Source organism: Phascolarctos cinereus, unplaced genomic scaffold, assembly GCF_003287225.1.
Source record: "Phascolarctos cinereus isolate Bilbo 61053 unplaced genomic scaffold, phaCin_HiC Scaffold_4;HRSCAF=312, whole genome shotgun sequence".
Classification (NCBI taxonomy): Eukaryota; Metazoa; Chordata; class Mammalia; order Diprotodontia; family Phascolarctidae; genus Phascolarctos; species Phascolarctos cinereus.
This window is the reverse complement of record NW_027555847.1, coordinates 165,183,180-165,194,436: the sequence shown is the minus strand read 5'-3', so window position 1 is coordinate 165,194,436 and position 11,257 is coordinate 165,183,180. Positions and strand designations below refer to the sequence as shown.

The 11,257-nt window shown below is 38.3% G+C and overlaps 1 pseudogene; it reads right to left on the bottom strand.

Annotated features, from left to right (window-relative positions):
* Nucleotides 1-836: 836 nt before the first annotated feature.
* On the bottom strand, nt 837-1,806 carry LOC110198584 (putative monooxygenase p33MONOX pseudogene; annotated as a pseudogene).
* Between the last annotated feature and the right edge of the window lie 9,451 nt (nt 1,807-11,257).

The window sequence follows — 11,257 nt, the reverse complement described above, 5'->3', positions numbered from 1 at the left end:
TCTCCAGCACAAAATGTTGCACAGAATCTTCTTTAAGAATTTAGCAGAATCAGTTATCAGTCTCTCTGAGTTAAGTGTGCTACCTATTGCTAAAGTGAACAAGGACCACTTGTTTATCTTCTGGAGGAAGCCATTCAGCAACAAACCACAATCCTTAGTGTTTAGTCTTTCCAAAAAGAAATGTCCAGTGGTAGGTCAGAACAGAACAAATCTTCTGCTTCAAGCCCTTAACCAAAGTACTAATAATTCCTTTTAAATATCTTTTGCGTAAGTGTCACAGGACAACAGCAGTTTCCACTTCCAACAGACTTTTCCTGTTAGGCTATGCCTCTCTATTCTTGGCCAAGAAGGAACCAGGAAACAGGGCTCCTGAACCAGTGCCTTGATTCTAGAGTAGCAATGTTCTCTAGAAGAAGCTGTTAACTCCAGCAACTAAGGTGGAAAATAGGATTGTTCTTTATCAAAGAAAATAAGTATCAAACAAATATTTATCTTGGATAAAATATGCAGAACAAAGTCTACTAGATTTTAATTATTTTCCTTGCCCCCTGCAATCTAGTTCCATAGATCAGTAACTGGCTGTGATTGGCTGTACTTCGAGAAGTTATTCAGACCAACTTTGGGACATTACTAAAAAGATTCAACCTTTGCTAAAAATATGTAAAGAAATAATCACTACTTCCCCAGGAATATTATTCTCTGCAGAATTGTAAATAGATGACACCTTTCCTATGTCAAGTGCAGGGTGGATGGGAAGAAAGAAAAGTCTAAGATGCTTTCTCTACATAACAGTGGTTCACCAGGGAAAGCAACTTTGCTCATATGAAAATGGAGTTTTAGAACCCTGTAGGAGTCAACATTTTCATGGCCCTTTGTTTGATGTTATGGGTTCATGTAGGTTGTTTCTTTCCTTCCATCATGGAAAAGTCCATCTTAGGTGACTTGAAGGCTGCTGGGTCTTCTGTAATTCTAGTAGTCTGAACCTGAATGATCTCCCATTGGTGATGGCTTCTAAGTACCTCTGTAAGACTGGACACTGAAACCCGAGTCAGATTTCTAAAGGGTTCTTAGTCCAAAAAGGCTCCATTTTTCAGATGAGGGTTTGTCTCTATCTCTACTTGCAGAGTCCATGCCGCTGACATCTAGGCCAGGTAAGGAAGTAGAAGATCCATGAGTAAACTAGCCTCTGGGCTTTCATTTGGGAGAAGAATGGGGTGTACTACCTGGAGAAGCCTGGGCTGAAGTAGTCATTCTATCTTCTTTTGTCATTTCTCCATTTTGTAACTTCAATTTATGGACTGCCTCTGCCACACAGTGTTACTTGGCTTCTTCTGTGGTGAGGCTTTCATGAGGAGTGTATCCTGCATCTGTCAACCCTGCCTGCTGCACAAAGCACTGGATACTCTCTTGTGTCTGTTTTGTAGTCACAGAATTCATGATGACATCTGTAGCCTTGGCCTTCACCACTACGGCCTTGTTCATTTGGTCACTGGAAACTGAGGGGGTTACAGGGAAACTATTTTCTCCTTCCTCAACCTTAGAAAGCTGTTGGTACTTCCAATTTATGATTACCAACTTTTTCCACAGAACCTTACTGCACATGTCAGATGAAGGCAGAGTCATCAGTGTGGGATCCTCTAGGACATCATCATAACTGAGTGCCCTATGATGCATTCCAGTTGGCAAAGATATCTTGCCTAGAAGCCCACCTGTTCTGTGCTCAATAGCAGGCACATCTGGCTCTCTGGATGATGCCATGAAAGACTGTGATCCAGGCGTTTCTCTAGATAGATATCCAGAACTCTGATTCCCATGGTTATAAGTCTGTGTAAGTTATACAGACAGGACAAAGATGTCAAAAGGAAACATTCTGAACCTAGTGATGAACTAGCAAAGAATCCCAAGAAGCCGTCATGCAGAGGCTCAACAGACAGCTGGGTTTCTGTGAGAAGGGGGTGGGATGAAAGAAAGGGGGGATAGGAAGAGACCATCCACAACCTGAGACTCCACCATGGACAAGGAGCTAAGACTAACAAGGATCCAGGCCCCATTACTACCTAAGTGCCGAAGCACAGGGCAAACCAAGGCCATGATACAAGTAGTGCCAAGACCCAAATGGACCTCAGTTAGAAGTAGAGTGAAGTCAATAGGTAAGTTTTAAGAAAAGAATCAGGCATAAGAAGATGATGGAAAGAGGTTGAGAATATAGTACATTGTCTGGATCCAAGGTCAAACTTATAACTAGGTAGACTTGGAACCAGCTACACGCTATGATTTCATTTATATTGAGATAGAGCAAGAGTCCTTCAAATCTCCCCACATATACTCCTGTAGCTGAAATTCTACCATTAAAACTTAATTAATCCATTTATCTCAAAGCTTAGATATCACTTAAAATGGCACTAATTCTGATTGGGATTACAGTTAAAGAAATTATGAATAAGTTCTACTTTCATATGAAGGATATGCATCTGCTTTAATGATTTTTATAGAGTTAGGGAAGAGAATGAGGTGATTGTATATGTGTGAGCCTATGGTGGGTTGGAAGCAAAGCTGAAAATTGTGAGCCTGATGGCTCTAGAGACCTACCTAGCCTATTTCACAGTTTTGCCTCTGACTGACCTTCCAGGGCTAGTGGGATGCTGCATGCATGCAGGGTGCTAGGAAGGGGAAAGCCTGAGGGCTCCATTCTGAGCTTGAGGAGTACAGAAGGCAGTCCTAGAAGGGTACTGAAAAGACAAATGGAATGCTGCCAAAGTTAGAACTGAGCTACTTCAAAAATCTGCCTTAGGCCACCCTGTCTTGACCAACATTCTCCTGACACCAGAGTATATTTATTCATCTTGCAAATGATTACTAACAGAACATTCTTTGCCCATCTCATACCAAACACAAAGTCTAAAGGAAAGACACTCATTCTAGTTTCTTCTTGACCTAAACCTTTTTTTTGTTCTATACCATAGTTTTTGCTTAAGAGCAAAATGCATTTTTAAATGAAGCTTTAAAAGAACAAGCCATATTTTCAAAAAGGAACCTTTTAGTAAATAGTCTTGATATATGCTTGGAGGTGTGTAAAATTCTGAGGCCATAAAGAATTTCAAAGCTGCTAAACCATAAACTCTGTGAGGGCAAGGGTCATATCTGTTGATTTTACCCCATTAAGTTACCCTGTCTGCTTGCCTTTGGGAAGATGAACTAGAGATAAAATCAGCTTTGCACCACAATTCCTATAAGATGTACTTGACCAAACCCAATACTAATATCTCTCATCTTTTGTTACTCTGTTTTGGGGGGAGGGAGAAAGCATTCTGAAGAATACTAGCAACCAAGCTACAAATCCTAATAGAGACAAATAGGAGTGAACACACATGACACATCACATTGACCATAGAGAAGAAAGAGGGGCAGAATGGCATGGGGAAAAGAATATTAATCACCAAAGCAATTAGAATCAAAAGCAAAACCATTAAGTAGGGACAAACATCTTTGCAGAAAGTTTCTCTAATAAGGCTCATACCCAACATATATAGTAAAATGATACAAATATATCTGAACAGGAGTCAGCCCTGAACAAAAAATAAACAAAGGATATAAACAGGTAGTTCTCAAAAGAAAAAAGAAATCTATAAACAACCATATTTAAAAAAATGTCTAACTCACTAGTAAAAGAAATGCAAATTAAAACAACTCTGAGCTTCTACCTGACATCCATCATATTGGAAAAGAAGACTCTTTTTTTAAAAAGTAAAACTATGATTATTGAAAAATTTATGGGAGGAGTGGCGTACTAATGCACAGTTGGTGGGGCTATAACTTGGACCATCCATTGAAGATAGTCATTGAGAACCAGTCAATAGTCAATAGACATTTATTAAGGATCTATTATATGTCAGGCATCATGCTAAGCTCTAGATACAAAAAGGGGGGGAGGAGATAGTTCCTGCATTCAAGAAGCTTACAATGTGAGGGAAAAGACAATACACAAAAAGAAGCTAAAAATGGGGGGAGGAGGTTTCCAGCATAGAGGCATGATAGAGAAGTTAAAGAATTGCCAGAGTAGTCCAGTCAGGTGAGAAATGAAGAGATTTCTGAGCCGAGTTCCCTTCTTAAATGGAAGTTTTGGAGTTCATGGCTCCACCCTCCAATCAGAGGGGCAGAAGGTAATTATGACTGATGGCATTTTGAAGCATGGTGAAGCTTTATCAATAATGAACTTCCTGGGGCATAAGAAGTTCCAGAGCAGTGCAGCTAGCTGATAAATGAGGAATTATATATGAGAAGGTGTTAAACCGTGCACACACTCATTCACCTAACAATGGGGCAGGTAGCTAACACAGTGGATAGAGTGCCAGGCCTGAAGTCAGGAAGACCTGAGTTCAAATATAACCTCAGACACTTAGTAGCTGTGTGACACTGGGCAAGTCACTTAACCTTGTTTGCCTCAGTTTCCTCTTCTGTAAAATCAACTAGAGAAGGAAATGACATTCCACTCTAGAATCTTTGCCAAGAAAACCTCAAATGGGGTCATGAAGAGTCAGACATGACTGAAACAACTGAACAATAACAAATTACTATTAAGATTGTGCAGTAGGGGTGGAGCCAAGATGACAGAGATAAAGCAGTGACTTGCTGGAGCTCCTCCCAAACCCTTCCAAATACCTGTAAAAATGGCTCTAAACAAATTCTAGAGCAGCAGAACCACAAAAAGACAAAATGAAACAAATTTACAGCCCAAGACAGCCTGGATAGTTGGTTGGAAAAGTCAATTGCACCAGGCTGGAAGAAGAGCACAGTTCAGCATGGGCCACACAGCCAAAGACCTGGCCTCAGCAAAGCTGGAGCAGTCCTCAGGGGATTAAATCAAGCAGAGCTGGGGTGATTTACAGACTTCTTAACCCACAAACACCAAAGATAACTTAGAAAGAAGGTCAGTAGGAAAGACCTGTCCAACCAAGGTGAGAGAGGAGGTCGGTCTGGCCCCAGTCCTGGAACAGCCCCATGTTGGTGGCTGCTTCTGGAGCTCTCAGCCCATAGATAGAGGGGGAATCAAGTGGCTGATCAGAGGGGGATTTCAGGGATCTCTTTGCTGATGCTGAGGCAGGATAATCTTGCTTTGCTCATCAATGGATCTGGGTCACAGTTCTGGGTGGCAGTCCTGGGCAAAGGGAGTGCTAGCATGGTAGAGTTTGTGGTAGCAGTACAGAAAGAATCCCCCTCACACATCCAAGGCAGAAAAGAGTGTTTGTGGTCACTCATAGACCAGAACCCAGGCCAGGAAAGGAACAAACACCTCACCCTTGATCATACCACCTTGGAAGAACTGAAAATATACAGCTTCCTAGAAGTATCTCTGAAGGCAGCTGCACAAAACCCCCAAAACTTGAGACAGTGAATTCTCCACATTGGAAGCAGACCCCTACCTTAACAAACAGTTTAAAACTCAAGTAGTTGGCTGGGATCATGAGCAAATAGCACAAAAAAGAAGTCAGACTATAGAATCTTACATTGGTGACCAAGAAGATCAAAACATAAGACCAGAAGAAGACAACACAGTCAAAGCTCTTACATCCAAAGCCTCCAAGAAAAATAAGAATCATGGAAGGCCATGGAAGAGCTCAAAAAGGATTTTGAGAAGCAAGTAAGAGAAGTAGAGGAAAAACAGAAGAGAAATGAGAGTGATGCAAGAAAATCATGAAAAACAACTCAACAGCTTGCTTAAGGAAACTCCAAAAAATACTAAAGAAAATAATATTTCAAAAAAGAGACTAACCCAAATGGCAAAAGAGGTGAGAGAGGATTATACTTGGAGAAGGAGAAATGGAGAGGTAGAATGGGGTAAATTATTTCACATAAAACAGACAAGAAAAAGCTTTTACAGTGGAGGGGAAGTGGGGGAAGGTGAGAGGGAATAAGTGAATCTTATTCTCATTGGATTTGGCTTAAGGAGGGAATAACATACACACCCAATTGGGTATGGAAATCTATGTTACCCTACAGGAAAATAAGGAGTAAGGGGATAAGAGAGCAGAGGCATGATAGAAGGGAGGGCAGGTTGAGGGAGGGGGGTAATCAGAAGCAAACACTTCTGAGGAAGGACAGAGTTAAAAGAGAGAATAGAATAAACAGGGGGTGGGATAGGATGAAGGGAAATACAGTTAGTTTTTCACAACCTGACTACTATGGAAGTGTTTTGCATGATTATATGTATAACCTGTATTGAGTTGCTTGCCTTCTCAATGAGGGTAGGTGGGGAGGGAAGAAGGAAGAAAATTTGGGACCTAAAGTTTAAAAACAAATGTTAAAAATTGTTTTCACTTGCAACTGGGAAATAAGATATATAGGAAATGGGGTAGAGAAATCTGGCCTGCCCTACAGGAAAATAGAAGGGGAAGGGGATGAGAAGGGGAGGGGTGATGGAAGATTAGGGGAAGGGGTATTCAGAATGCATGTTGTCTTGGGGTGGGGGAGGAGCGAGATGGGAAGAAAATTTGGAATTCAAAATCTTGTGGAAGTGAATGTTGAAAACTAAAAATAAATAAATTAAAGGAGTATAAAAAAAGATTGATTACAATTACTGAGCATCCATCTTTGTTTTCATTCAGTAAACATTTACTAAGACCCTACTAAAAGATTGTGCTGTAAAAAGATCAAAGGAAGAGAGAAAGGACCCACATCACAAAAAAATATTCATAGCATCTTTTTTTTTGTTATAGAAATTTACTAGAAACTGGAAAGGTACCCATTAATTGGGGAATGCCTGTAAAAATAATTATGCTATGTAAATGTAAAAATAATATTATTGTGCCTTAAGAAATGACAAAAGGAATGTATTCAAAGCAGTCTGAGAAGACTCATATGAATTAATGAACAAAACTAGAGTTAATTTATGTGATGACTAAAACATTGTAAAGAAAAGCACCTTCAAAAAAGTAAGACCCCTGATCAAAATAGTGAACAATTACAACTCCAGAAGATGATGATGAAGCATGTTCTCCACCTCTTGGCAGAGAGGTGATGGACTAGATGTGTACAAAGAGACATACATTGTTAGACATGGACAAGTTGTGAGTTTGTTTTGTGTGAACATACTTATTCATACAAGGGTTTCCTTCAGTACTCCTCAATATTAGTGCATTTTTTTGAGATCATCTCCAAGTAATCCTGTATATATACCTCATATGTACACAAAGATTTACCTGTTGTCTCCCCCATTGTAATGTAAACTCTCTGAGGGCAGGGACTATGTTTTTGCCCTTTTTTGTATCCCCTCAGAGCATCCTTGTTGATTTAAAGGAAGGTATTTTCCCTTTTTTTTTTTAATTTTGGGGATGGAGGTAGCGATAGAATAAAAAAAAAGAAAGAAAAGAAAAATAAATAATAAAAGGTCTTGGACTTCCACAAAAAAAGAAAATTTGTTTTGGATCTAATAGGGTTTCTAGCTGAGAAGCACCAACTAGAAACTCAATGAGTTTCAAGGCAAAATTTGTGGGCACCAGAGATACCCATTCTAATCTGTTGGCTCTCTTTTCATTTGCTCTCATGTAGAAATACACAACTCATGCAAACCATTAATTTTCATACTGCATTCTGCACTAAAGCTAGTTTCACACCCTCCATCTTCTATAGATATACCAACAATCTGCCTCATTTTTAATAACTACAATCCTTCAGCATAATTTAATTTCTATGAGGTCAGAGATTGTTTATTATCTTGTCTTTTTATCCCTAGTGCCTAGCACAGTAAGTTCTTTTCAAAAAATGAATTTTGAGCTGAATTTCATACTCTTCCCAGCACCCCAGCAGTAATGAGAGTTGTAGAGAGGAGACAAATAATGGGATATATTTATTTTCCCTTGCCCAGGACTGCAGCATCTGAATCTCTTGAGAATGTCTTATAAAAACTTTATATCACCTCCAGGGCTGAGTCCCCTTCTATGTGTATATTACGTATTTAATACATATTTGTTGAAAAAAAAACAAGAAAAAGTGTTTTAAACTAATGATTTTTTAAAAAATTTCCCTGATTTAAATGAATCTCCTCTCCCCATCCAATACAGAATGGCCAAAGTGATTTTCCTAAAAAACAGGTTTGCTCATGGCATTTCCCTGCTCATTAAAGGCCAATGGCTCCTTCAACACTGGGATCAAATCCAAACTTGTGTTTGACATTTAAAGCCCTTTGCAACTGGCTTCAACCTATATTTCCACTTCACACACTATATAGTTCAGTCAAACAGACCTTCTTGTTCGTTTCTCATATAAGACACTCCATCTTCCATAGTTGTGCCTTTGCAATGACAACTGTCCTTCAAGCCTGGAATGCACTCTCTCTTCATCTCCAATTCATGGAAGTTCTAACTTCCATCAAATCTCATCTCAAAAGTCACATTCTTTATCCCACTCCCAAATGCTAATCCTTCTCCCCCCCCAGCTTCCTCCACATACACACAAATAATCCTGTATCTCTTTTATATATTCTCATGTTGTATATGCTGTCTTCTCTGATAGAATGTGCGCTCCTTAGAAGCAGGGACTGATTCATTTCTGTGTTTGTATTTCTAGAACCAAGCACAGTGCTCATCACATAGTAAGCAACTTTAAAAATGCTTGTTAATTGATTAAATAAACTTGTCCAACTCCTTATTTATAGAAAACCAAGATTCAGAGAAAGTCTAATTTGCCCAAAGTCACACAACTAGTCAAACCAGGATCAAAATCCATGTATGAGAGTTCATAGGGAAAATTTCTCTCTGTTATTAAAACAATGCTTTGTGTCAACTGTATGTGTAGACAGATAAGTGTACTAGACATGAATGCCATCTCTAGTCTTCAGACTGTTTAGTCAGAGAAACATTCAAATACTTGCTTGGTCTCATTTCACTATGCATGGCCATGACTAAAAGATGGTAGGAAAGGGGAGTAGAAGGACATAATCAGATAATATTTGTAGCCCTAGTAAAAAGTTCAGCTGCTAAAAGAAGTGTGAATCATGAACAAAAATGGGAATGAGGGTTGTCTGGGGATTTCAATTATCCCTACACTTCCTCCCTCTCATCTCCACTGATAATGGAGTGTTGGCTGCACCTCTGAACACTGTGATGCTATGAAATATCTAACTGTGTTAAATGTCATCACTTTAGCATCTGGGAAGCTGATTGCCAAGTGGAAAACCTATTCATGTGGTCTACACTGTTAAAATGCTGCTTACAGGAATTGTTTGTAACTTCAAAATCATTACTAGCTGAGAATATGCACCAAGCAACCTGTTTGCTGTTTGCCAAAGTAGATGGTGGAAGAACGTAGAAAAGTGTGAACATCAGAATTAATGTAGTATCCATAACATAGATACCAAGAAAGTATGAAAGTTCTAGTACTTTGGAGTTGAAAGGAAATATATCAAATTAATCTCACTTCAGAATGATGTCAATAAAAATCAAGAATCTACAAAACTCAAGTTACACACACACACACACACACACACACACACACACACACACACTTTCTTTTTATCAGCATGAGAGGCTGGTAAGGTGAATTCTCCCTGATGAGATGAGAGGGCATCTCAATTATCTTTCCCCCAAAAACACTATTCCTTTTCTACCTCCCTTATTACTATCTGGGCACCACCATCCTCTAGTTTTGCAGTGTGACAATCTTGGTGTCACCTTCAATTCCTATCTCTCACCCTATATATCCAATCTGTTGACAAGACCTGACAATTCTAAAAAAAATAATGTTTTTAGTTTATTTTTACTGCTCACATATAAACATTTTAACATTTTAAGAAATAATTTCTGAGTTCCAAATTCCTCTTTCTCTCCCATCCCCTCCTTCTTGAGAAAGCAAGCACTTTGATATAGATTTTATACATGTAGTCATGGAAAACATATTTCCATATTAGCTATTTTGCAAAAGAGAACACAGATAAAAAAAAAACAACAAGAAAAATAAAGTAAAAAAAAAAGTATGCTTTGATCTTCATTCAGACTCCATCAGTTATTTCTCTGGAGGTGGATAGTATTTTTTATCACGTGTCCTTTGGAATTGTCTTGGATCATTGTATTGCTCAGAATAGCTAAGTTATTCACACTTGATCATCATACAATACTGCTGTTATTGTATACAATTATCTTCTGGCTCTATTCACTTCATTCTGCATCAGTTCACATAAGTCTTCCCAAGTTTTTCTGAAACTATCTTGCTTGCCATTTTTTGTAGTACAATAGTATTCCATCACAATCACATAACACAACTTTTTTCGCCATTTTCCAATTCATGGGCATCCCTTCAATTTCCATTTCTTTGCCACCACAAAAAGAACTGCTATAAATATTTTGTACACATAGGACCTTTTCCTTTGTCTTTGATCTCTTTGGGATATAGACCTAGTAGTGGTATTGTCAGATCACATTTTTATATTCCTTTGAGTGTAGTTCCAAATGGCTTTCCAAAATGGTTGGATCATTTCACAATTCCATCAACAATGCATTAGTGTTCTAATTTTTCCACATTCCCTACAACATTTGTTGTTTACCTTTTCTGTCATATTAGTCAATCTGATAGTCATGAGGTGATATGTCAGAGTTGTTTTAATTTGCATTTCTCTAATCAATAATGATTTAGAGATATTTTTCACATGATTATAGATAGCTTTGATTTCTTCTGAAAACTGTGTTCATATCCTTTGATCATTCATCAATTGAGGAATGACTTCAATTCTTATAAATTTGGCTCAGTTCTCTATGTATTTGAGAAATGGGACTTTTATCAGAGAAATTTACTATAAAAATCTCCCCAGTTTCCTCTTTTCCTTCTAATCTTGGTTGCATTGGTTTTGTTTGTGCAAAACCTTTTTAATTTAATGATCAAAATTATCCATTTTATATCCCATAATACTCTCTACCTCTTGTTCAATCATAAATTGCTCCCTTATCTATAGATCTGACAGGTAAAGTATTCCATGCTCCCTTAATTTGCTTGATTTCACCCTTTATTTCTAAGTCTTGTAGCCATTTTGACCTTATTTTGGAATACAGTGTGAGATGTTGGTCTACATATATTTTCAGCCAAATTGCTTTCCAGTTTCCCTGGCAATTTTTGTCAAATAGTGAGTTCTTTTCTCAAAACTTGGATCTTTCATTTATCAAACACTAGATTATGATGGTCATTTATTACTGTGTAATGTATACCTAATCTATTCCACTGATTCACCACACTATATCATGGACAATACCAGATTGATGATTACTGCTTTGTA